Source organism: Ictidomys tridecemlineatus, unplaced genomic scaffold, assembly GCF_052094955.1.
Source record: "Ictidomys tridecemlineatus isolate mIctTri1 unplaced genomic scaffold, mIctTri1.hap1 Scaffold_100, whole genome shotgun sequence".
Classification (NCBI taxonomy): Eukaryota; Metazoa; Chordata; class Mammalia; order Rodentia; family Sciuridae; genus Ictidomys; species Ictidomys tridecemlineatus.
This window is the reverse complement of record NW_027520970.1, coordinates 18,341-46,050: the sequence shown is the minus strand read 5'-3', so window position 1 is coordinate 46,050 and position 27,710 is coordinate 18,341. Positions and strand designations below refer to the sequence as shown.

At 42.4% G+C, this 27,710-nt stretch overlaps 1 protein-coding gene across 1 annotated transcript in view; it reads left to right on the top strand.

The window, feature by feature from the left end:
• LOC110597306 (uncharacterized) overlaps positions 1-27,333 on the top strand; it is a 54,824-nt gene extending 27,491 nt beyond the window's left edge. Inside the window, exon 5 of the mRNA XM_078035785.1 lies at positions 26,950-27,333. The gene's annotated coding sequence lies outside the window, so the exon portion shown is untranslated. The remainder of the gene's footprint in view (positions 1-26,949) is intronic.
• Positions 27,334-27,710: the final 377 nt, after the last annotated feature.

Genomic DNA, 27,710 nt, shown 5'->3' with positions numbered 1-27,710 from the left:
GTAGGCACTTTGGGAACACAAAGTGTGCAGGAACAGGGAGGGCTGAATCCTGCCCTGCTGGGCAAGCCGTGCCACCAGCAGGACCAGAGTCTGATGGAACTTCCCCTTCGTGCCCAGCAGATGGCGAGCGTGTGCTGGTGGTGCTACTCAAAGGCTGCTGAGTCTCTAGGCAAGGTGAGATTCCCCAAGCACTGGCTCCTTTACAGTTCTGTCAGCCAGGTCTCAGGCAGTGTTTCACCTGCCCAGTGTGAATACTTTCCTCCAGCATCCCTGTTGGATGTAAAGCCTTGGTTCTAGGATCTGACTGAGGAAGGATGCTCAGGGACTGATGTAGCATCTCACTGCTACAGGCTTCCACCGAGTCTCCATTGTTCATCTATTAACCTGCATAAAAGTAGTCATTTTCCCCCAATAGCAAATCCAGAGGGTTTTCAGGACCTAGTGGGTCAAGATCATGATGTGGGGTGGTGGTGATGAGAAGGTGCTGAATCCTCCCTCCATCCACTGCCCTGGGTGGCAGGATAGGATGTCGGAAAGAGACAAGTCTCAGAAACCCACTGCTCCAATCCTTTTTGGTCACCTATTAGTTGTGTGCCATTAGGTACATTACTTAACCTTTGATGCCTCAGTTTCCCCACCTATAAAATGGATAAATGGGAGTATAAATTGCATATTATTATGTAGAATTTAAATTGTTTCTTGATACATATAATGTACCTGGCACATAGTAGATGCTAAAAAGGTGTTTGACTACTTTTTCCCTTTCATTTTAGTCCCTTCTTCTAAAGCAGGCAGAATTATTACCTGTCCTCTCTCTTTCTCTCTTTCTTTTTTTTTTTTTTTGGTGAGGGACTATATTAGGGATTGAACCCAGGACCTCACAGATGTTAAACAAACACTATATCCCAAGCACACCCTGAAGGAATACCTGAGGCCCCAGGAGAAAATTCCAGAGAAAGCCTGAAGCATTGATACCATATTTTCTTCCTCTTCAGATTTTCTTTACATTGCAAAAGAAGCCAGATTAGCTTAGCTTCTACTGGTGGGTTGGAGTCCAGTATGTGCCAGGTGGTTCAGGTTAGTGATGCAACGCAAGGCAGGCCCTTGTGGGGCAGGTCTCTGTTTGGCTCAGTGATGGCTTGGGAGAGGAGCTTCCCTGTACTATGACGTATTGTCTCTAAGGTGTCCCTTTTCTGAAGCCATGAAGCCAGTACTCTGCTCCCTTTCTATCTCTGTGGTTCCTCAGAGCCACCTAGCTCCTCCTCCCTGGGGTGGGGCAGGCAGCTGGGAGATGCTCATGGCTATCAGCCCAGAGAGGGCCCAGGGAGGTATGAAAACACTCACTTAACCATTTGACCCAGCTATCCCACTCCTCAGTCTATACCCAAAGGACTTAAAATCAGCATACTACAGTAACACAGCCACATCAATGTTTATAACAGCACAATTCACAATAGCTAAACTGTGGGACCCAACTAGATGCCCTTCAATAGATGAATGGATGAAGAAATTGCAGTATATATATACATGATGGAATATTACTCAGCATTAAAAGAAAATAAAATTATGGCATTTTCAGGTAAATTGTTGGAGTTGGAGAATATTATGCTAAGTGAAGTTAGCCAATCCCCAAAAACCAAAGGCTGAATGTTCTCTCTGATAAGTGGATGCCAGTCCATAATGGGAGGGGGATGGGAGAAATGGAGGAACTTTGATTGGGCAAAGGGGAGTGTGGAGTGGGGAGGGGATAGTCAAAATGCACTCCACTGTCATATATACCTAATTTTAAACTTAATTAATTAATGAAAAACTTAAAAACACTAATTTGGCATCCAGTTTCCCCAGGCCTCCATCGTGACTTCATATGGCTCAAGCCTGCCTCCTCCATGAGACCTTCCCAAGGATTTTCTCTGTAGGGTTTGTCGAGTGCTCTCAGAAGACTGGAGGGTTGAAACCTAGAAGAGAAAACCCTAATCACAGCTGGGCCTAGCTCCACTTATTTTCCTCCACCTCCTCACAGGTGGTGTGTGGAATGGAGTGCAGTGAGCGTCTGACCCATACTGAGAAGAAGAAAGAGCGAAGCTGTGGCTCCTAATTGCATAGATAGATTTTTGTTTACGTGCCAGTTTGTCTGTGATGGAGAAGCTGCAGGTGTGCTAAGCCCCTCCCCCATGGGGCTCTGAAAGCACCTGGAGATCTCTCCTGTGTCTGTGTGGACGTCTCAGATAAATAGAACGTTGTTCTACAGAGCCCTTTGTTACTCTGTTCCAGTCTTCTCCCTCTGGTCATCATCCTCATTCCCCATTCGGTTCCTGACCACTTCCCTGTCCTTCTCAAAGGTGGAGGGAGAGGAGACCCTGAGGTTGGAAGAAGCCAGCTTCTTCTACATATGAGAGTCTCATTTGCCTCCTCCTGGCTGGAGAGCAACTCCTGCAGCTTTCCTTGGGGGTCTCAGTGCAGCCCAGAATGCTCTGCATGCCCTCAGTGCACTGCTGTGACCCCTTCAGCTTCTCTTGAAGGACCCAGACCAGGGCAGGGAAGCATGGCTGCCCTCCTGTTTCTGGATTCAGAGCTTGCCTGCCTTTGGAGTTGCCTTTCTCTGAGCACCAGAGCATTGCCAAGGGCAGTACTGAAGGTCACAGACCGATGGGATGTGAGAGCTGAAAGGGGCAGTAAATGCCTCTTTTCATGAAGGAGGAAACTGAGGCAGAGAAGTGAACTGATTAACTCAAGACCCCACAGGCATGTGGGCAGAGCTGTCAGGAACACTCATTTACTGACTCTGATCCCAGCATCCTTTTTCCCCAGAAGATGGAAATCTAAGGATTACTTGAATATTTTCTTTTTAATGAATGACTTTATTTCCTATCCAACCAAACTCCTTAGCAGAACTTCCCATAGGAAATGGAATTAAAATGTTTGCAATTTTATCTTTCCCTCCCCAGACTTTCCAGGTTACCGAAGCATCAGGCTTAGCTAGAGGAACCCCTGTCAGAAAAGCAGGGGGTCACTTGAGGCTTTTGTTTTGGATTCAGGAAGGAAGAAGGAATGCAAAAGTTTAGCATCTTACCCAAGAGTGCTGATTTCAGATGCTCTGGGAATTAGAAACCAGCTTGTCCACTCTTCCCTGCACTTGCTTGCCCTGGTAGAGAAGGAAAAGTTGCTGCTGGGTTATAGATGTCTTTTATAAATCACAGGACTAGGGCAAGAATGAACAAAGTTTCCAGAAGCCATGGTAGTGGAGCCATAAATCAGACAAGCACTCCCCAGCTGCCTTAAGGCAATTTGGCATTGCTGGAAAAAGAAGAAAGGTCTGGAATGATGGGGAAAATAGTTTGTGTTCCCTGCAGTAACTGCTTTCTGTGCTTCACAGCAGGGACCATATTCACCCAGGAGAGCACACACATGTGCACCTGTAGGAGACCAACACATGCACCTGGAAGTGTGTGTGTGTGTGTGTGTGTGTGTGTGTGTGTTGTTATTTATTCATTTATTTTCTGCATATGGAACCTTCTTGTACATGACTTTAATGACTATAGAAGGAGCACAAGCAGAGTGCCTACCCTAAAACTGTAGGTTACTCCTTTCAATAGGTCCTAAGTCGTCAATTGGGTGTGACAATAATGATGTGATATTAGGAAGTATTGGGAGATTTCACTCACAGTTCTGTATTTTTTTTTATTGAAAAACAAAAGGTCTGGGCCTGATCTGCTTTCCAACAATCATCAGCAGGAGCTGGGTTATAGTTGTTCCCTTCAGAGTGAGTTGAGTCTCTTTTTGCTTCCAATAATCCTCATTCCTGATTTCCAATCCTTGACGATTTCCTTTACCAAGTCAGTAAATTTAACAGAAAAAGCAGGTCTCTGAAAGGTAAAAGGACCCTTAATCCATGAGACCAGAAGCCTGGGGTCCTGCTGCCAAGGCCAGAGGCTGTCCGTGAGCCTTCTGAATGCGGAGACTGGGGCTGTTGGTCAGCTTTCATTATGCCCATGGCCTTATTTTCCTCATGGGTGGAAAATATTTCTCTATATGTCCATTTCTGCCAAAGGTTATGAAGCGAAAGAGCAAAGGGTGCCATGTTTAGGGAAACTGTACTGACCTCTGTCCTCCTGTAACCCTGTAGACTTTGGTGACTGTGGCCTCTCTGCAGAGCTTTCCTCTGTGATCTGACTTAACTGTGTCTCTGGTTCAGAGGTAGCAGGTTAGATGAGGTGGGAGTGCATGTGGCTGATAGAAAAGACAATGAGCATGGAAGTGGAAGCTTGTATCTGGGAGAAGATGATCCCTGTGACCTAGGAGAGACAGGATCATGAGGCTGAATGAAGACAGTACCACACAGTAACAAGAATGTGCTGTGTCCTCTGTCCAGTTAAGCAGGCAGAGAAATATGTGATGCAATTAAGGATTTCCAACTAAAGTGATTAACATGGCTTGTCAGGCCATGTTAGTCAGTTTTCCATTACTATAACAAATACCCCAGATAAATAAGCTTAAAAAGACAAAAAGGTTATTTTGAGTAACAGTTTTGGAAGTTCCAGTCCATGACTGGACAGACACATTACTTTTAGGTCTCTAGTGGAAGAATAGCAAGCACATCATGGTAGGGGCTGGGATATGGAAGAGAGAGAGACAGAGGAAGAAGAAGGGACCAGGGTTCTACTATCCCCTCTAAGGTCATATCCCCTGATGACTGAACGCCTTCCCTCTAGGCCCCACCTCTTAAAGTTTTCACCATCTCCCAATAGCACCAAGCTGAAGACTGAGTCTTTTGGGGAGACATTTAAGATTCAAACTGCACGGCAGGGCAAAATTCAGTATTTGGATATTTTTGATTTGAGGACTACCTCCTACTTCCAGGGTGTCAGATAATGAGACACCACTCTATTCCTGCTCGCCAGCACCAAGAGGGCGTGAGACAGGGACTCGTCACTTTCCTGGATAATGACTGGCTGTTAGCTCAGGTTCTGCACTTGTCCTGTTGGTGGAATGACGTCATCATGCTTCCCAGATCCTTTGTGTTCCCAGATCTTGGGTGGTTCTCAGTATTTTGGCTTTGAGGTGGACTCTCCTGCCTTGGAAGTTTATTGGTCGCAGATTAAATGGTCATAGATCTGAAACAACTGCTGTTGGAAGGAGTTCAGAAAGACCTTCCTCAGCTTCTAGTTTTACCTGTAATTTCATTAAAATATTTCAGGGCCAGAATTCAAGAGGTCAGTTGCCAAAGCAATTAGAACTAGAGTTAGCTCCAAATCCTTGGGATTCCAAGAGATCAGTGACTTCATGTGGGTCTTCTCTCCTTGGGGATATCTTTTATACCTGAAAACCAGAATTTAAAAGGATCCTGCTGAATGCACACCTGTAATCCCAGGGGCTCAAGAGGTTGAGGCAGGAGGATGGTGAGTTCAAAGCCATTTTCAGCAATTTAGTGAGGCCTTAAGCAAGTCAGTGTGATCCTGTTTCTAAATAAGATATAAAAATGGCTAGGGATGTGGCTTGGTGGTTAAGTGTCCCTGGGTTCAATCCTCAGTATATAACAAATAAAAAAAAAGTAAAAGGATCCTCTAGTTTCATTTCCCCCAAATATATGCCCTAACTTAACTTTGTCAAAGTTGGCTCTGGTTCAGATGTAGCAGGTTAGATGAGACAAGAGTGCAAAAAAAGTTAAATCAGGCTGCAATTAAAAGAAATCTATCCTGAGCCTCCATTTTAATGTCTGTCTGCTTCAGTTTTTCCAGTATACACCTTCCAGAAAAGGTGTGTATAGTAGTATCATTTTGCTATCAGAGGTGCTTTTTCATATAAGTGGGCCCAGAGAAAGCAATGAGATGACTTGTCCATTCTGAATCTCTGGCATCATTTGAGAACTTCCATCATGCTTGGGGATTGACTGAGAGGTTGCATAACCAATTGTGGACAGTGTGCTCAGATCAGAAGTCCCTGGACAATCCCTCTCCAGGGTTGGCCCTGGGGAGAAGAGCTCTCAAGAGCTTCTCAAGGACACAGGTGGAATTGCCTCCTTTACGCCTTTGATGATGTGTGAGGTTAACATGCTTCTTTGGAATTGTTTCAGTGGAAAATATGACTCCATTTACAAATAATATATTTGCTTTATACACAGCATTTCAGGAATGTGTTTCATTTGCAAGTAAGCCATCTGCACTCACTTAATGGTACATAAATAGAGAACAAAGCAAAGTGACAGAGAATAATGGAGCAAGAAGAGACTTAGGTAAAACTTATGGAATCCATCGTTCTGCATTTCTACGTTATTACAGACCTGTTCTGAATATTCCCCAGAGAAGGAGCATCCCAGCACAGATGCCTTTGAACTCTTTGTGTTTGAGCTTCATGATCTTTTTTGTTGAGTTGTTTTCCTCCTGCCTTAGATATACATCACCTGTCGCACTTTCAACTTCCTTTCTCCTATTTTGTCCTCTACTGAGAAGGATGCTTTAACTGGCCCTGCTACCTACAATAACTCATGCCAGAGTTCCCCAGATGTGATTTGCAGAACTCTGGTCCTACATGGGATTCTCATGAAAAGCCATCCCCAGGCACTGAGCTTCAGAATGTTGCCTCTGGGAGACACACAGCACATGTGCGCCTCAAATTAAAGGCTCTGAGAAGTCTTGCAGCAAGTAAGCCTAGGTCAATTCTTTAACCCAGTAAATATTGTGACTTTTTATGTAACATAAATTAATAGATTGAGAGTTATTATGATGGGTTGTAAAAATTATTATCATAATTATTTTGCCTGTCTCTCTCTCAATGGAAAGTTTAATCCAAGAAATACATTTTGAGAAAGTCAAAGAGATTTGAAACTCCTTCCAAGGGATTTGAGTCCATGGAGTTTCTGCCATCAGAGATTTTTCATATGGACCATGTTGTGGCTTCAATCCTCTTAGCGTTCTCCACACCCCTCTTCAGTTGGGCAGGAAGTGTTTGTTTATTCTTGGTTTTTGGTTGCCCTGGGGACTGAACCAAGGGCCTTGTACATGCTGGGCACATGCTGTACCACAGAGCCACGTCTCAGCCCCTAATAGGAAACCCATTGTGAGCCTCCTATTCTTCCATTTCCACTGCCATTCTTGTTTACAACCCATCACAATAACTCTCAATCTATTAATTGATGTTACATAAAAAGTCACAATATTTACAATTATTGATAAGGCTCTGGATAATGTGAAAGGAGATACCCTCTCCCTATGGCCCTTTATAGCCTTCTTCAATAGAAAGTCTTCTAAGAAGGTAGATGTGGGAGCTGGTCTTTGTAGATTCCGTTTCTGATCTACTTTGTTAGCAGTTGTCTACAATTTGGATGCTCTTCCGGGTGGATGAGGATGCCTGCATCACTTCACTGTGGTGTGGTCTTAACTAATCTATGCATGTTCTTAACGAAATAAGATTTTATAAACTGGGTTCTGTGGTACATTCCTGCAATCCCAGTGGCTCGGGAGGCTGAAGCAGGAGGATCATGAGTTCAAAACTAGCCTCAGCAAAATTGAGGTGCTAAGCAACTCAGTGAGACCCAATCTCTAAATAAAATGGGGCTGCAGAAGTGGCCCAGTGATGGAGTGAGTGCCCTGAGTTCAATCCCCAGTACCTCACCCACAAAAAAAGATTTTTGTAAATATGACAATGAGTAATATGATCATTAGTAAGGTTATGTTCTCATTAGTAGGTTTAGTTCATTAGAATAGTGCTCATGAAAACGAACATGTGACAATATTTGATTTTCATTATCGACAAAACACAAAAACATGGCTCTTCGGTGTGATCCAGATAGTTCACCCTGCTTTCCCTTTTATCTTAAAGTTCCCAGGCTCTCTGGCTGGGGAATTTGTTATTTTTTAATTGGACCATCACTTTGGTGGAGCTGGAATGGGGTTGGATTTGGCTATCTGGAAGGACCCCTTCCTCAAAACAATCATCTGAATATGCTGTCTGAAGAGAATGTGTCCCCTTGCTGTGCCTTCAGGAACCATCACTAGGTGTGATTATTCATCCAGTGGGTAAGGAGATATTTGGCAAACTCCTTTCTGGAATAAACATGTCTACACTGCTTTTATTGCTTGCTAAATTCAGTTGTCCATTGGAATCTGAAGAAGACTGGTTCCAGAATTCCCCACAGATACCCAAATCTGCAGATGCTCAAGTCTCTTATGTAACACCATATAGTATTTGCATAGAACCTAGACATCCTCCTGTATGCTTTAAATCATCTCTAGATGCTTTGTGTGCCTAGTAAAATGTAAGAGCTATATTTAAATATTTGTTAAACTACATTGTTTAGGGAGTAATGAACAAGGAAAATAGTGTACATATACAGTACAGGTGCAATCTTTATCTGAATGGTTTTGATCCAAGGTTGGTCGAATCCCTGGGTATGAAACTCATGGATATAAAGGATCAGCTATACAGAGACTTCCAGGCCTCCCTAAAAGTCAGTAGATTTGGGAGAAGTCGGAGACTCCATTTTTAAATACATGAGCTCCAAGTGATTATTTCAGGATATTTAGACTTCCTATGACCCGTAAGCAGGTCTCAACTTTACAGAGCATTGGAATTACCCAAGAAGATTTAAAAAAGTCTTCCTGCCTGTCTTCTGTCCCCTGCTCTAATTTGAATAATTGATCCAGGGTGAAATCCAGATACAGCATTAAAAAAAATTCTTAAGAGGTCTTATGTGGAGCCAGTAAGATACCACTAGCCCAAGAAATTCTATTACACCTTTATATTTAATAATTTTATACTTTATATGTAATTTTATATTTAATAAATTTATATTTATATTCAATATTTTATATTTAACATGATTTTATAGTTAAGACTTTTATAATTTTATAATATTTTATAAGTCTCTTTTACTATGGACTACCATAACAATCTGCAAAGGTCAGTGTTATGATTGCCCTTGTCCCAGAGAGGTTGACTGTGTTGTGTAAGGTCATATAGCATCTCTGTGTGTCAGCAGCTGCCATTCTCTGCCCAGCCCACAGCCAGTCCTGCCAAGCCCTTTGGGAAGAGCAGCCTCCATGCCCCGAGAGTCTCCCAGGATGAAACAGTCCTTCAGGTGCCTCTCAGTGCTGACTCGGGAGCCCTTTCTTTCCCTCCTCACCAACCTCTGTGACTGAACCCTTCCTCCTTCCCTGTGCACCGTGCAGTGATGCCATCCTCCCATGCGCCATCCCACTTACCAGTGAGAGAATGACACTGAGGGACAGAAAGCCTGGGAGCTGGCCAGTCCACATCACCTACAGTGGTCTGAAGACACAGACATGCTGTCCCTTAGCCTCAGATCCAGGCCCTTCTCTGCTGTCGCTCTGCAGAAAGCACAGTGCCTTGCCGGCACCAAGAGGCTCATCCACACCCAGGCTGTCCCACAGCTGTGTCCCCTTCTCCCCTAATGCCACCCCAGTCAAGCATTCTCACAGCCATCACTGGGGCTTCCCTGGCCCTGTACCCAATACCCTCTCCCTCCCCACTTCCCAATAACCCCAAAGCCCACCTGAGTCCTTCCTGAGAGGCCACTTCCTGCTGCAGCTGAGTCCCCTCTCTGGGCTGACAGGAGCTTTGCAAGGTGGGTCAGGGGACAGAAGAGCCATAACCAGGAACTGCATGCGTCCCTTCCACAACCCCCACCCAGCAACCAGCTCTCAGCTGGAAATCTGTCCCTGACTCAAACCGAGGACTTTTCTCTTTCCTCTTCTTCTCCTTGTCCAAACCTTTTTCCTCGCACAGGCTGCATCCTGGAGAAGCTCCCAGCAACTGCAGGCTTTCTGTGTCAGCATCCTGCAGTCTCCATAGGGATGCTGGGGGCAGGATGGAGGAGGCGGGGTTTGGCCTTACAGGCGATGCAGGCAGCAGAACTGCACGTAGACAGGAGTACCAAATGCTGATCTAACATCGCCTACTGATGTGGCAGTCCTGTCATTGAGGCCAAGCCACCACCAGCTTTTTTGTGCAGCGACATCTTTCTTTTCCTCTCGCAGGGCTTGCACACTGCAAGTTGGCCTGGAGGGTCTGTGGCTTTTCATCTCCCCACACTGACTTTCAGAGAAGGCTCTCTCTCTCTCTGCCAGCAAGGCCAGCCTGCTAGGTTCCTCTCCTGTTATACAAAGATCCTTATGCCGCTGTGAACTTTCTGGTGGAGGATATTTGGAAGGAACAGAGGGAAGGAGGGTAGTGGCCAGCTCTTCTCTCCCAAAGCAAAGAAAAGATTTTGACTCTCAGAGTGGTCCCTGGAGTTACATGTGACCCAGAACATCTGGATCTTACCTTTCTGGTTGGATATGGTCTGACATCTGTCAGATGGCCCAAGAGTCCTACCCAGTAACCTCCATTACTTCCCAATATCCACAGCTGATGAGCCACATTGGTATTGTCAGACCCATTTCCCCACAGTGGATTGAAACAGGTTTGAACTTGAGCCAGTCTCAGTCTCCTTCCTAGAGAGCTTAGTTGGGACAAAAGGTTCTGGTTCAGCTTGTACTCTATGGGAGAAATAGCAAACCTTCCAGTCAGGGGAGCTGGAAGGGGTCTGAACCATCTTCTGACTTCACTTCCCATTTGTAAATGAAATAAATAGTTGAAGACCTAAGAGATCATTTGGTTGACCCAAATCCACATGGCCACTATAGCTACTTTATAACAGAGCTGGATCTTGGTGTTCAAAGTGTTAATACAAATATTCTCTTGGCTAAGAGGTAATGAATTGGCAAATAATATCTTATGGAAGCTTATATTCAGCTCAAATTTTGAAGAAATGATATTAATTAGGCACTACATGGTGTTTAGTTGAAACTGCACAGGTCCCAGCATCTGACTGAGCTGGACTTGAACTCTGGCTGTTCTTACTAGCATTTGGACCTTGGGCACATTTTTCACATTTAGGTATTGATTCCTCAACTATGGAATGGGGATCATAGGGCTGGGGATGTAACTCAGCAGTAGAGTGCTTGCCTAGCATTTGTGAGGCCCTGGGTTCCATCCAGCAATGCAAAACAATACAAAACAAAAAATTCAACAAGAAACAAAAAACAACAACAAAAAAATGGGGAGGGGTTTTGTTGTTACAGGGTGTTCTAATGAGGATTAAAGACGCTTTGCAATTAATCTTTGCTTCATAAAAGAAAATAGGTCTTTCTATTTAAATCAATAATATTCTGTATTCCTAGTATTCTATTCTGCAGCTGGTGTGGTTTTGAAATTATTTAGGGCCCTTCTCTCTCTCTCTCTCTCTCTCTTTTTTCAATTCTTCAGCAGCACTCTTTTAGGGAGCTGTTGGCTGCATCTGACAGTGGCATTTAGAAACAAAGGATCTAGTCAAACCAGGCTCTGTAATGGGGAAGTAGACCCCGTCTCCTGATGGGAGGAACTTCCAAGTCACTTTGCCAAGGGTGCATGGGGAACTATTTTGGCAATGGGTTTGCCACAGCCAATGATGTTGGTTTGAGGGATTCTGTTCTTGGGACTTGCTGGACTTCCCCCTTGTGCTCACAGATGGCAGCAGCAGTTCCAGGCCTCCTGTGCTCCCACAGCTGTGATTGAATTCAGGAAGGGACAAGAGTCCTCCTAGGGATCAAAACTTGCGGCTCCCACTAGGACGTGGTTAGGACACTCCCTAACCAGGATCACTGGGAGGGTAGGATAACCATGATGTGTTTATGTATGTATTTGTTTGTTTGTTTATTTATTTATTTATTTATTTATTTTCAACTTTTGAGACAAGGTCTCCTTATGTTGCCCAGGTTGTGCTTGAACTCTCAGTCAAGCGATCCTCCCACCTCAGCCTCCTGAGTAGCTGGGGCTTCAAGCACATACCACCTGCTCACCACTGTGACTCTCAGTGGGAGTCACCTGGCAGGGCTGGGGAGGGACCAGAAATCTGAACAAAACAGGAGATTAGAGATCAAAGAAAACAGAAGCAGGAGTTGGCAGCAGGGCTGGGAATCATTAGGGTGTAGAGGACACTCTACATGGAGGCTGTCTCCCTTTAGTAGACATTGGTCTGCAGCTTAAATGTGCCAGGCCCCATGAAATGGAAAGTAAGCAGGACTTCAGTCTTTGTAGCGAGACTACGTCCTGAGGGCAGAGACAGTGAGCAACTGGCTGTGGTAAGTTACAGTGGTGAGAAGTAGAAATTGGGGGCAGCTTTGGGACTTACACCAGGGCCCAGATCCCACCCAGCTGTTCACCCCTTCAGCACTGATCTCTCACTAAGAGTGATAGAAAAACGAACAATGCAGGAGTCGGGATACAACTAGTTAGTATCTAGTTGAATTATCTAGTTAATATGTAATTAAAGCTGCTTCCAGTTGCCTGCAATTCTGTGCTCTTGGGTAAAAGACTGAATTGAGACATGTGGCTGGGATACAGACCAAAGGGAGGGTCTCTTTTTCTTATGTACCTTAGAACTAAAATCTGTGACCATCTCATTTAGAGGTGACTGCTGGGAGAAAGAGAGAAAGCAAGACCACAAAGTTGCTCTAGGTCCACTTGCCCTGATGGTTTTATAGAGTATGAATCATATGGACAGAAGAAAATATGCTTGGCCCAAGGGACCAAGAACTGAGAAGCAAGCTGGTTATGAAGACAGGTTGAAGGCACAGTAACTCAGTTAACTACTAAGACTTGGTTTGCCAAAAAAAAAAAATCCCCCCCCTTTTTTTTGGCTTGACCTTTAGATTAGGAATTACTCTGCGTTAGAGAACATATAGGGGAAACTAGGAAATACAAGCAGAGCAGGTAGAATCTGCAATGAAACAGAGTCACATAGTAGGTGCTCTGGATTCTTCCTGAGGGCTGGAGGGAATCAGGGAAGGTTCCTCAGAGAAATGACCTCATCAGCAGGGCCTTGGAAGAGGACCTGGAAATTTCAAGGTTGAAAAGAAAATTCTTAATAAAAGAAATGGCTTCAACATATGCATGCTCAGAGCTGGAGAATGAGATAGTGTGTTCAAGGAACTGGGAGCTTGGGGTACAGGAAATGGGAGACAGGGTGCAGGACAGGCTGGAGAATGGGGTTGGATTTTGATGGTGAAGAGCCATGAAGCTACCAGAAGTTGATTCCTTCTCTTAGCCATGGGAGCAAGCAAGAATTTTAAATCAGGGGCAGGACATGCTCGGTACGTATATTTGAATGAAGTCTCCCGCTGAAGGAAAGACAGGAATGGGAAAGATTAGCTGTCCCCTAGGAGCCAAGACTCGCCTAGCCAGTTTCTGGGAGAGGTGTTAGGGTGGTCCACCTGGCCAGGAGGAATATTTTATCACTGACATTATTTATATTTGACATGAAAATAAAAAGTGGTCTGACTTTTGGCCAGTTTTATGATGGTTTTTAAATTCTCTGTGGACAATGTACCCCTATACTCCCTGAGCAGGGGCAGACCCTCAATGCACCCTGCTTGGTTCATAGCAGATGAGGTGGGGTGAGGGACTCTTGCAGGAATCCAGGGAGGAGGGCAACACTCACATGCTAAACATCTGATAGGAATTTGTGGTTGGATGGGCCCAGTGAAGGCTTGGCATCTCAGAGGTGGATTTCAAAAGAACATATGTATTGGGGTGCTGCTGCACCAGGCTGCAGAGAACGTTCTCCAAGAGTTCTGAGGTTAGAAAATTCCCAGAGCTCAGGATGAGGTTGGGATGGCACCAGGGGTGGTTATCGTCATTTGACTGACCTCAGGGACAATATTCTAGATATGAATATATTATCTAACATGTTGTTTACAAGATGAGCCATAGATTGTTGATAAAATCGTATTTATCAATACTTTGATTTAGGAATTATGCTTTTGGTATAAAATCTAACACTGTTCATCAAACCATAGGTCTTCAAAGTTTTCTCCCATTTGCTATAAAATCTATCTTCCTGCATTAAATTATTTTAGTTGTCCATACTTATAAGAGGGTATGTTGATGGGTTCTATTCTGTTCTATTGATGCATGCATCCAGTCAGCTACCAGACTTAATTACTACAGCTAAAAAATTGATGCAAAATGTGGTCAATTGATTCTTCCCCATTTACTTTTTTTTTTTGAAAAATTGCCTTAGCTCTTTCTGTTCCTTTGCCTTTCCATATAAAATTTAAGATATAATTAATTATACATGGAAAAAAGTCTTGCTAAGATTTTGATAGAAATTGTGTTAAATCTATAAATCGATTTGAGCATTGATATCATTATCATCTAGAGTATTTTAATCCAAGAACATGCTACATCTCTCCATTTAATTAGATATACTTTCATTTCTTTCATTATTACCTTGAACTTTTCATCATACAAGCCCTGTTACATGTTCTGTTAGATGTATGCTTACCTGTATCTTGAAAAAGCAGTTGTCAATATTATTGCATTTATAATCACAATTCTCATGTGCCCATTTCCGATGTATAGAAATACAACCAAGTTTTGCACATTAGTCTTGTATCCTGTGATATCACACTTGCTTATTAGGTCAAGGAGTTAAATTTATTAGCTTCTCTGTTGTACCTCATTTTCTTGAGAGGGATTTGGGTCACTGTGAAAAGTAAGAAAATAAATTCTACGTAGAGACCAGGTCATGGGTAAATGTGTCTGAATCATTTTATTTATATGCTTGTGTTTTTGTAAGATGATTTATTGTACATCTGATGACTCCTGTGTGTCAGGTTTGCATTAATGCAAAGTTCATGTCCACCATACATGGTTTTAGGTAGTAAAAAGTAGGAGGTTTGCAGTTATTGTCAACTCTAAGTAATGTTTCTGGGATTCATAGTAGTGATTGGCATCTGACATTTTAGTTCACTCGATGAGCTAAAATCTCAGTTGTTGATTCTTGCTTGGAAATTAGAGAAAATGCTAGCACCAGGCAATTTCCTTCCCCACCCTAAACTGAGGCTCTGTGTACTTTTTACATGGTTGGCTTAAACTCAGAGCTATTTAGGGGAAGTTAGGCTTTCTGGTAGTTCCTTTGCCTCAACTGGTAGTGAACCAAAGCCCAGTAAAATAATTCTCTGTGGTGTGAGACCATAACTGAGGGTTCTAAGTCTAAATGAAGATCAATCCTGGTGCAGTAGAAGAACATAGACTTTGGTATTTTGCTGTCTTGGTTTCGTCTAGCCAGCAGTGTGATTTGGGGTGAATTATTTAAGTTTGTGGAGCCACAGGATTCTCATCTGTGAAACAGAGAAGATAATGTCTATCTCAAAGGATGGATAGATTTATTCATGATTAATTTATTTAAAATATCTTAAACATAGTAACTTATGAATAAAACATAATTATCATTATAATTAGGCTATATTGCTTAGGTTTCATTGGTTCTGTAATTAATTTAGTGCAGTTCTTTATTTTGGTTATAAATGACTAAAAATCTAGTTCAAATAATCATAAAAGGGACTTTGATTAACTCATGTAACTTCATCTAAACTTGGGATAAGGGTACAGTATGTGATCTATGGGGTTTTTGTTTTTTCATTTCTTTTAATGCAGTTTGCTCTTCATGTTGGGTTCCAAAGATGGCAAGATAGCTAATAAATCCAGGCATACATCCTCCCAGGTTCTTGTTCAATAAAAATAGTGTTTGACCTGACAACGCCTGTGATCTGATTTTCATTGGTTAGAAATTCACCTTCTGCTTTTATGTGGATAAATTATTAGGCCAAGGGAATGGTATGCTCCAATTTGACATATCTGGGTTACATGCACACCTTGGATCCAAGGTTGGAGCAGCTTTTACCCCAAGGACTTAGACTGATCATGGAATATGGAGACAATTTCTCTAGGGATTTTGTAATCCATCATGAAACGAAGGGTTAAAATGTTGGGTAGCCAAGAAAGTAATACCCTTTCTTCAAACAAACAAATAATTATAAACAAGTATCTACTGCATCCAGGTTCTTCAATGGCTCTTTCAGCACGAGAAAGATGTCATAGCTTATTCATACCAACACCAAAATAGGAAAAGGAACTTATTCAGACTTTGTGTAACGAATCTCTGTATTCATACATGGACTTGCTACTTCAGATTAAAGGATTACAGAACTACCAAAGAATTTTTTGAATGATTTTTATCTAAAAGTCACTAGTACTTTTTTCAAAATGATAATAGTTTTATTCTGATTATTGAGATATAATATGCATATAAGTATAGAGAGCAAAGTAAAAGTTACCAGTAATCTCACAATCCTGTCAACATCTTAGCATAATGATTCCAGATTTGTTTATGTGTGTATATGTCTTGTGCATCTAAAATATTTAGTTGACATAAAATCAAACTTAAATTTACTTTATTATCTTTTTTTAACTTCCTATATTCTGGATGTCCTTTTGTGTTAATAAATATAGATCATAAAATTATGACTTTAAAGACTACATACATTTGAATAGAAATACCATAACTATTTAACCATCTTCTATTAATTCACTTTTTCAAGATTATAAAGCAATACACTGATAAATATCCTTACCTATACACATTTATCTCTTATCTTGTGAATAAATGTCTGGAAGTAGAATTGCTATGCTGAAGATTGTATATGCCTTAAAGACTTTGACATGTATTACCAAATTGTACTGCAGAGGTTGTATCTATACTGGGTAGGGTTGACAGATAAAATATAAGCTGTCCAGAAATTGATATAAGCAATGAATAGCTTTTAGTATAAGAATGTCCCAAATATTGTAAAATCATCTGAAATTCAAGTGTAACTGGGGATCCTGCATTTTTATTTGCTATATCTGGTGAATTTAAGACTGAGTATCAATCTCTGATTCACAAACCCAATAGTGTTTCTGTATTCTCTAGACCGGGAGTCCCAGGCCTCCAACCTCCAAGTCTGGTCACACATCTAGAGGTGTGTTGGTCCCTTCACTTTCCCTACTGCTGATCTCTAACTTTTCTTATGTCCAAAATATTGGGGAATCCTCACTGCTTCTCATATTAAATTTGTCTGCTCAGACTGCTATACTCGAATATTATAGGCTGGGTGACTTCAACAACACAAATTTATTTTTTCACAGTTCTGGAGCCTGGCAGTCTGTGTTAGCCAGCTTTCTGTCACTGTAACAAATACCAGAGACAATCAATTTATAAAGAGAAAAGGTTTATTTTGGCTCCCAGATTTGGAGGTTCCAGTCCATGATTGGTTGGCCCTGTTGCTTTGGACCTGAGGTGAGGCCACACATCATGGCAGAAGTATGTGGTTGAGCAAAACTGCTCACCTTATCACCAGGAGGTGAAAGAGAGCAAGATGGGGACCAGAACTCCTTTCAAGGGCACACCCCTAATGACCTAGAGACCTCCCACTAGGCCCCACCTCCTGAAGGCTCTACCACCTCCCAGTATTCTCACCTTGGGTACCAGGCCTTTAACACATGGGCCTTTGGGCAACATTGGGCATCCACATGATAGCAAAGTGCAGGATCAAGGTGTCATCAAAGTAGCTCCTGATGAGGGCTCTCTTCCTGGCTTCTCATTGTGCCTTCACATGGCCTTTCTTTCCTCTGTGCATACAAGAGAGAATGAGCTCTTTTTCTCTTCCTTTTTCATGAGAACACCAGTCCCATCAGATCAGGGACCCACCCTTATGACCTCACCTAACCTTAATTAGAGGTCCCATTTACACGGGTTAGATCTTCAGCATTAAATTATTTGGGGGAGTGGAGGGACACAAATATTCAGTCGATAACATATAACTTTAGAAATGTTCTCTCACTGTTTGCTTTCAAAGACTCTCAAGGAATTCATGCTTTTGCTAAAAAAAAAAAGAAAAGAAAAGAAATGCAAAACAAGCAAACTCTGCTTATGAATAGAAGAATAAAATTTATGGGTTAAACTCAGGAAATTAAGGAGGAACTTGACTTAAAGATTTGTAACTTGACTTAAAGATTTGTAACTTTAATAAACTTAATATTTATTTATGTATTTATTTATTTAAAACAATGTATCTCCTAAATAACCTTTCAGAATGCAGAAGTTACCTCGTGGAAACATAAAATCCACACATTGATATGTACATATATATAGACTAGAAAGTATATCAATAACATTAGTAGCCATAAATTATAAACAGTTACAGAACACTGTGGCTTATAACAACAACTGTCCCAAATCCTCACACTGTGGGGTGACTTCAGTTATTATGTCCACTTATTAGATGAGGCCACCAAGTAAGCAAGTGGTTTAAGGCCAAGTTTGTATGACTTCCAAAGCAAGATGTTTTCATTTAGGACATGAATGATTTATTTTTTAGTGTAAAAAAATTTTTAAGTTTTTTGTTTTTTAGATGGCAGAAGTGTGTGAATTATTTATAATGAGTGTATTTTGTGGAGGGTATCAGGAAAAAAATTCTCATCTTAAAAAAACTATAATGGATGAGTATAGAAATTGAGACTAACAGATGGAAGAAATCACCAGCTCTGAGAGTCACGATTCTCACTCCTGAATGTTCTAGCTGAAGGTTTGCGGGGAAGGCGTTAATCTGATGGGCATAGAATCGTTTCTTATTGAATTTATTTCTCATAGATGATTGTGACTGATATGCCCTTAAACATAAGGGTGAGCTGAAGCTTTGAGAGTGTCCTGACAATTTTCCTATGGGTGCTGAAATAAACTGTAGACCTAATTTTTCGCATGTCACAGCTCCACCTCTCTGGGCAGGCAGAGGGCTTGGATGATATATTGGAAGGGAGTAGGAAGTAACACGCCACTCGCAGAAATGGCAGGATGGTGGGGAGCAGTGGTTGGGCCTCACTTCTGAAACAGTGACAGGAAGAGTGAGTGCTGATGGGGCGATGGAGTTGGTCAGTGGTTCACACAGCGTCCAGTAAAGGAGATCCCTCAGATTCTGGTCCTTGACTATCCCTGATGGCATGGCATAGTCCAAGCTCTGGGGAGTGAAGTCCACTACAGATGTGATTCCCACCTGGGCGTGGTGGCACATGCCTGTAATCCCAGTGACTAGGGAGGCTGAGGCAGGAGGATTGTGAGTTCAAAGCCAGCCTCAGCAAAAGCAAAGTGCTAAGCAACTCTGTGAGACCCTGTGTCTAAATAAAATACAAAATAGGGCTGGGGATGTGGTTCTGTGGTTGAGTGCCCTTGAAATCAATCCCTGGTACCCGTAACCCCCCCCCCCCAAAAAAAGATGTGATCCCTACTAGGTAATGCCAGAGACTGATTTGGGGGAAAAGATGGATATTTTAAAAATATATGTATATATATTGTAATATATATAATGTAATATAGTGTAGTGGTCCAGTTGCATTATATTGTAGAATTTTAAAAATTGGGAGTCCCCATGACTAATTACCACTTGCATCTGAAGGAGAGTTATTTTAAAGGAAGATTACCTGGTAGTCTTACTCTTTAAAAGGAATTTTAAAAAATATTGGTTTCTCATATAGTTCTGGATAAAGAGGAAGAAAGAAAAAAGATGAACTTAAACTTATTTTACTCAGCAAAGGGTTAAATTAACATTGGTTTATCAGGTAGTGCCAAATTGCACAGGTAGTGTAAATAAGTGGTGTTCAACATTAAATGTTGAAATTTAGAGCCCCCTAGTGCCCCATCTGATGCTGAGCTTAGAATTGTATGCATTACCTGATGAATGGTCATTCTCATGGTGCCCTTTCTGCCAGTCAGCAACACCAGCTTTATATAACAGTGTATGTGCTGCTGTGCACTGGTGGTTCATGCCGGTAATCCCAGTGACTAGGGAGGCTGAGTCAGGAGGATCGTGATTTCAAAGTCAGCCTTAGCAAAAGCAAGGTGCTAAGCAACTTGTGACACCCTGTCTCTAAATAAAATACAAAATAGGGCTGGAGATGTGGCTCAGTGGGCGAGTGCCCTTGAGTTCAATCCCTAGTACAAACAATGAAACAAACAAACAAAACAAAATAAAAAATTTAAAAAGTATGCGCAATAGTTTGGCTAGTTTCTTGTATATTTACTCCAATTTTATAAAAACAAGGGAAGATACACACATTCACATCCACAACACAAAATCCTTGTGCTAATAGTGTTGAGACAAGATGAAAATCATTAGATTTGCTACAGTGACGAATCTTTAGCTTCAATCAGATGGTCACTGGGGTTCAGCCAGTTGAAGGTATGGTGGATTGTGGAGGAAGGAATTAATTCAAGGTCATATGTGGAATGCTCGAAATATATCATTGATGACTGTGTCTAAAAGGCAAACCTCCTGGGTTTGGTGACACCTCTCCAGGCAAGCAACTACATGCAACACAATCTCCTGCACACTGCATGTCAGCGTACATTTCCAGAATCACGTCTGAGGTTGGCACTGGTGGTATAGAGAGCAGAGGGTGACTGGGCTTTCACAGAAAAGCATGCAGTCTCCATGTTGTAGAATTTTAGGGTAGGGATAAGACAGATGAATGGAAGTTTAAAGCCATGTCATCTCTATTGCTTGTTGAAGTTTTAAAACATAGCTGGAATATAATGAAACAAATGACTTCTTCCATGAAGCTTAGAACTTGGCCTCTCTCTGGAGTGTTTGTGTGTGTGTGTGTATGTGTGTGTGTGCACACATGTGCACGTGTGTATGTGTGTTGGGGATGGGGGGTGGAAACAGATATTAACCCAATAAGTCTGAGTGTAAAACTGCAATTGTGCCAAGTGTTATAAAGGACCAATACCCACAAAAGTGCTATGAGAGCCTAAAATAGGGGAATATAGTTTAATGACATTTTAGCTGACATTTGAATGATGAATAGGAGCTAAGTAGTCAAAGGAGATGGAGTTCGCATTCCAGGCAGAGGGAACAGCATGCCATCCCCTGGGGTGGGGAAACATGGTACAGCAATTGCAGGCATAGAGGTTAAGAGTTTTATCTATGGGATGCCATGGACAGGTTTTAAGCAGATGTGTGTGTGTGTGTGTGTGTGTGTGTGTGTGTGTGTGTGTGTGTGTGTGTTGGGGGGGTGATAGGATCAGATTTGTGTTGAAAATATCAGTCTGGCCACAGTGTAATAGGTTGGAGGTACAGGATGAATTTGGGTGGTCCATTTATCGAGTTTTGCTAGCGTGCAGGTGAAAGATGGTCTTAGGGCAATAGTGATGCAGATGGACAGAGGTGAGTGAGTTTGAGACTGATGAGGAGGTGAGAGCTACTTCAAGACTCAGGATGGATTGGGGTGGTAGATGAGAGGAAAAGGGGTGGATGAGAAGAGGAGCATGACTTGTAGGCCTTAATTACATAAAGCTGCAGGTACCTTGATCTGTTTGTGTTGCTATAATAAAATACCTGAGGCTGGGTAAAGAGGTGTTTTTGACTCACAATTTGAGAAGCTGAATGATCCAAACAGCATGTCAGCAGCATGCAGGCGAGGGCCCTCCTGGTTGCACCACAACATGGTGGAGAAGTGGAAAGGAAAAATGGCAGTGTGCAGAAGGGCATGGATGATCTCACTCCACAACAACCTTCTCTCCCGGATGTCACTGATCCATTTATGAGGGTGGAGCCCCTGTGACCTAATTACCTTCTACCATGCCCCATTTCATAAGGGTTCCATGCTCACCATCACCCGCCGGGGGACCATGCTTCCAGCCAGTGAGCCTTTGGGAGACATACTCAAACCACATCTGAACATGGGAGTAGGTGACCAGTTGCCATTTCATTTGGAAATTGGTGAAGTACGATTTGGGTGTGTATGGGCTAAAAACTGATCATATTTTTAAAAATTACTTTAATGTTCATTAAGGTAATATTTGAAAATGCTTTGGTGAACCAAACAAGAATATAAGTCTTCTCAGGAAAACCAGCACACCCTCTCTCTCTCTCTTGTCCTTAGCAAGTGCTCAGAGGAGTGTTTCAATTATCTTAACAGTTTTTTTTTTATTTACCTTTGTCTTTCAGTAAATATATATGCTGCTATTTCTTGATTTATTTTTTTCATTTAATGAATACTTTTAAAGCTCCTACTGGGTGCCAGTCACTCTGTTCTATGCAGGGATATCTCGGTGGACAAGTTGTGGATTTAAATTTTTTAAATGTTTAAATAAACCATTACTCTAACCACCTCTTTCTATAGAAGTAGTAACCTATTTACAGAAGTTTATGGATGATAAATAAACAGTGGTGAGGGTGACATAGGGAATATCAGGGATAAAATGCAACCTTAATAAGGAAGTGGGAGAGTGGGGGATGCTACTGAGAAAAAAAAAACTCTGAGAAAAGACCTAAAATACAGGAGGAGGGAGCCCCATGGATACATAGGGAAGAGCACTCTAAGCAAAGGGAACAGCATGTGAAAAGGCCCTGAGGTGGGAAGATGTGATATAATTGAGGAAGAGAACATCCTATGGTCCTCACCTCAGGATCAAAGTAAGTCATGGGAGAGCACTAAGGGTTAAGGTTAGAGTGGTAAGGTGGACTGATAGATCTTTTAGGGCTACTCTTAACACCTTGACTCTGAGAGGTAGAACATTACCTCTTGTGTTTGTCCATGAAGCCATATGTCTTCTACTGCTTTCTCTACCTCCCACATAATATTTTGTTTAAGTCAGTGTTCAGTGTTTATGTCATTATCATTATCAAGTATTATTTTCTGCATTGTCAAGCAGTGCATTATGATAATGTTCATTTAATCTCTTGTAAACATTTTGTTAATAATAGCCTCATTTTCTTCACCTGATTGATTTTCTGTGTTCCTATTTATAATTTGTCCTGAACTCTCCGACTGAGTTCAAAAATCCCTCTAGACACCATTTTTTTGTGACATATCACACTGAATGTATAGAATGCATCACACTGTGGGTTCTTTTATTTCCCCCTAAAATCTTTCATTCTGAAACATTCCATTCTCCCTGTCCATCTTGCCTGCTTTCTCTCTGCCCCAGCACAGCCAGTATCGTGGGAATTTGTTTTCCTTCGCCTCTATGTTTCATTTCTGTTTTCCTGGACTATGTTTCCTTCTTTCTTGATTTATTTCCTTTTAGGGAAGGGAAATCCTCCAGTCAGCTTCTAAGAAAAGGTAAGTAGAAACTAGGGTTTTTAACCTTTTCCTCACAATGCCTCTGTTCAATTCTGAAATTTCATTGATGGTTGGATGGATATAATATTCCAGGATGGATATCATTTTGCCTTGGAATTCTGGAGGCCTCCCTCCTCTCCTTCCTAACTTCCGGTCTTGTCGTGAGATGTCAATGCTTTTCTGATTTCTTTTTAGGTGACCCCCTCCCCCTCAAGTGTTAATGTGTTCTTTTTCTTGGTACTTTGCAATCATGGCTCTGTGCTTTCATGTGGATGTGTTGGGTATAGGCTTCCTGGACAAGATAGAAGATGCCTATTAAATTTGAATTTCAGATAAACTGTAAATAAAGTTTGTAATATTTGGGACATACTTACACTAAACACTTTTCTCTGCTTATCCAAAATGCAAATTTAACTGAGTGTTCTTACTTGTGCTAAAATATGGCAACTTTAGAAGCTTGGCTTTTCATTCTGGAAACTTGTATCTTTTGGTTTGGGGAATTTTTTATGTGTTATTCCTCTAAATTGAAATATTAGTCTAAGATTAAAAGATAACATATTCAATAAGGCAACTAGCCAACTGTGAACCTGCCCTCTTGTGTTCCCAAATAGAATCTCCTTCAGCTCTGTAGCTGTTTCATCTAGACTTGTGACTGTGCTTCCTAATAATACACTTCCATTGCTTTTTAATTTTATTTTTTGAGTCTTAAAAAATCAACTTCCTACTAGGAAAGCTTTTAGCTTTTTTAACACCACCAACCATTACTCTCTATGATATACACAAACACCCCACTATGTAGACCTTCTCAACCCACTATAGTATAAATGTCATGATATTTATTAGCTCACTATTCAGTTCACTTTATTATGACTGTGTAAATATTATTCCTCATTGAGCCACCTAGTGTTCTGTGGTATAATTATTTTTCATTGCTCACATGAGTTTATTTTCCTATGGAATCGCTAAATATCTTCTTTTTATTGCTTAATTTTTTTATATACTTGTTATTGTTTGATGCCCAAAAAGAGGGTGGGGGTTCAGTAAATGTCTCCTGAGCAATGTAAATCTCCTCCTAGTTCATGTGGATGTACCAGGCTAACTTTCACCTTAAACTTGACTTTATCCAATGCTTTCCTTCACCTCTGGACTAGGAAACCACTTGCTTCGATGAGAATAGCATTTTAGGTTGACAATCACCTCCATTATCTTCTAACTCCTTGTGATGCTTTTGGTAAAATCTGATGCCATCCTAATTTCTAGATTTCATGGTCCTGGACTTTGTAGGACTAGTTTTATCCCCTTTAACGGTTGTTCAGTGAGCACTCTTGGTCTAAAATGCATGTTTTTCAACTGTTGAACATTTTTCTTTAATTATTTCATTATTTTTCCCCCATTCTTTTTGCCCATTTTCTTTTTTCTAGAACTCTATTAATCAGACTTCAGATCTCCTGGACTGGTTCTCAAGTTTCTTTATCTTTTCTCTTTTCCATGATAGTTTTGTCTTGATTTCTGGAAGTCTTCCTCCACATTGTCTTCTAGATCTTCAATTGGCATTTAAATTTTGGTTAACGTATTTTTTATGATTTTTAAGAATATCTTTTCTTCTTGGGTGGTTCATGTTTTCAAGACAGTCTATTCTTGTTTCATATGTAAAATGTTCTCTCATTTATCAGGGGATTTAGAATATTTTCCAAGTATTTTTCTGCTTCTGGGATTTTCTGTTTCCCCTGCTTTTCTCTTCTGTTTTGAACTGTTGGAAGCTTTCCTTGGATTTTTGTCCTACGAGGATACCTGTTTATTTTCAAGAGTGGAGTGCTAATAAGCTGGTTGGTGGCTCTGAGTCTGGGCTTGTTGAGTGGTGAGCTCACTGCAAGGTGATGAAGCTGGATCAGGACGTCTTACTGGGGACTTCTGGGAACCAATGGCTGTAGGTCCTTCTCTTTTGGAACTCTTTGTTTCCTCCAGGAAAGATACTGTCTGCCTGATACTGTTCTGGGAGCAGAGCAAGGAAGGTGGCAGACTGTCTCACCACTGAGCACGTGGTCTCTCACATCACAACCTTAAGCCCCCTATTTTCAGTGCACCACCCCAGCCTGTCTTACACAGTGACAGCTGTTCCCAACTCCAGCACTTCTGATCCAGTTTCTCTGCAATAAACGTCTCATCTTTTGGTAGGTTAGTGAATGCGTAGCAGCGTGGCTTTCTGAGATAGAGGAGGAGAGCTGTCTCACTGTGATCATTTTTTGACCCTGCTTCTGTTGTACTGGGTTATCTCCAACTCTGAGCATCTGTGGGTTCCCTGGAGTTAATTAACTTCTATTTCAATGGCATGGCCTAAATCTTGGCCTTCCAAATTCAATGCTGTTCCTTCCATCATCTACTCTCCTGATTTTTATTTTCTTTATTACTTCACCTCTACCTTCCTCTTTGAAAATTATTTTGTTACTGTTATTTTTTGTGGGGCTTTAGGAAGGACCCCTCCCCCATCCATCTTTTTTTTCTTTGTTTTCTGTTTTATTGATACTGGAGATTGGACTCACTCAACCACTGAGCCACATCCTCAGCCCTATTTTGTATTTTATTTAGAGACAGGGTCTCACTGAGTTGCTTAGTGCCTCGCTGTTGCTGAGGCAGCCTCAGCCTCCCAAGCCTCCAGAGCCTCTAGGATTACAGGCTTTTACCACTGTGCCTGGCTCCTGTTTGTTTGTAACCCCTGTGTAGGAGCTGCTGCCTAGTGGTGAGACCAGTTGAAAGCACTGGGTGACATCCTTGTCCTTTCATGGCTAGAAGGTCAGCGACTCTTAGTCCTCGCAGGCTGTCTGCTCTTGCCTTCAATTCATGCTTCAGTGAGGTCCCTCCAGATGTGGGACCCTTGGGCAGGCTCCCAATTAATTGAAATTACAAGTATTAGATATCTTCATCCTGCAGGAGTCCATGGCATAGGCATGATAATAACATCACCTGAAGTTCTTGTGATTCTTCACTTTTCCCAAAGCAGTTTCACAAACACCTGGATCTTGGGCTAGCTCTGCACACTTGAAACACATGTCATTGTCATGCCCGTTTTCACACATGCAGAAACAGAGCTGCAGGTGATGTTGGTTGGTTTGTGTTTAGATAACCACGGGCCTGCTCTTGAAGTGCTCTATGCTAGTGACAGAGACACACACATCTCCTCAGGATTGACAAATGAGGAGTTCCGTACCCAGGGCCTGGTAGAGGCAGGCACCCGACACTTTGAGTTGAATATTTCACTCACTTTCCAATAGAAACCAACCACACTGTGTCATGAGAATGAACACACAGTAGAGTGGCAGGAAATCAGAGAAGAGGGGAGAGATCACTCATCCTGGGGATGGTGGGAGAGGCTCATGGGGGTGGTGGGGTTTCACTGGGTCTGGAGGGGAGGACTGAGGAAGGTATGCGTGGGAAACAGGAGCACTCTGGGCAGTGGGATAAGGGAGGAGTCAGGCCGTTGCAAGGACTCTTCCAGGGAAGGAGGGTTATTCCTTACTTGAATGCCTGTTGAGGATCAGAGATGTCCCCCTGAGGTATAAGTAGATGACCAGAAGTGTTAGAGGGAGACCAGCTGGGTGGATTATTGAAGGCAGCACTTTGGCAGTCTGGAAGGCAAGCAGATTGCTTGGACTTGATTCTCGGGAGATTAAGGGACTATTCAAGGTAGAGAATTAAGGACAGCAGTGTAGAAAGACAAGTCATGCAGAAATGGCTTCAGGCCACATGTCCAGTAGCTGCTGGTGAGTTGTTGGGTCCAAGTGGGTGGTGGGAGGATGGTCTGAGCAAACTGGGGAGCCCAGGATTAAGGTTCTGATGGGGGAACGGGGGGACACAGTGCCGCTACTGACGAGCCAGGAAAGAAGCTGAATCCTCATGTTTCTTGGTGGCGTCCTCATATGTCCCTCCATCATGTCACTAACTGCACTTCCTTTTGTTCTCCTTCCTTCCTGGCAGAGAAAATGTGGGCATGGTGGTCCTGGAAAGGAGACTGATGCATACATTTGTGGTAGTGGCTGGTCAGAGTAGACCTGAACCCTCAACTTCCCTGGAAGACGAGACCCTTCCTTGGATGACCCTGCCTGAGGGCCCTCTGGAGGCCTTGCACAAGCAGCAACCAGGACAGAAAACCTTGAGATCGGACCCCCTGGAGTCAAAGATGTGGCCCAGAATGTTGGGGTGAGGCTGTGAGGAGGAGGGTGAAAGCTGGTGGTGTGGTCCAAAGAGACAAGGTATGGGGAGGACTGGAGGTTCCAGAAAGTGCATGACAGAGCTGCAGACCCACCCAGGAGCAGGTGGCTGTGGAAAAGTAACAAATAAATAAATGGCAGAGTCTCCGAAGCTGTGTGTTATGCTGCGTGAAAACATCGACTTTCGAGTCCAGCTGACACGTCAAGGGGTTTCAACAAAAGCTGGCAGATAGCCAAGATGCCAGCTGTCCTCAGTACATGTGAGCATGTGCTGGGCACCTGCAGAGAAAGGGCTTGATCCCCCTCTGCAGGTCACTATAGAGAGGGGACATTTTTCAAGAAGGCAAGATAGATCAGCCATGTCAGGAGTTATCTGCCCCTTACCTCTACAGGGTTAGACAAATATCAAGGTTAGAGTTGTCTCTCACGTGCTCTCTCAGAACTGGGGGGACACTGTGTGCAGGGTTTCCTGTGTTCAGAGAGGGCAGCCTTTCTAATCACCCACGTTGCTCCCTCTCGTTGTTGACA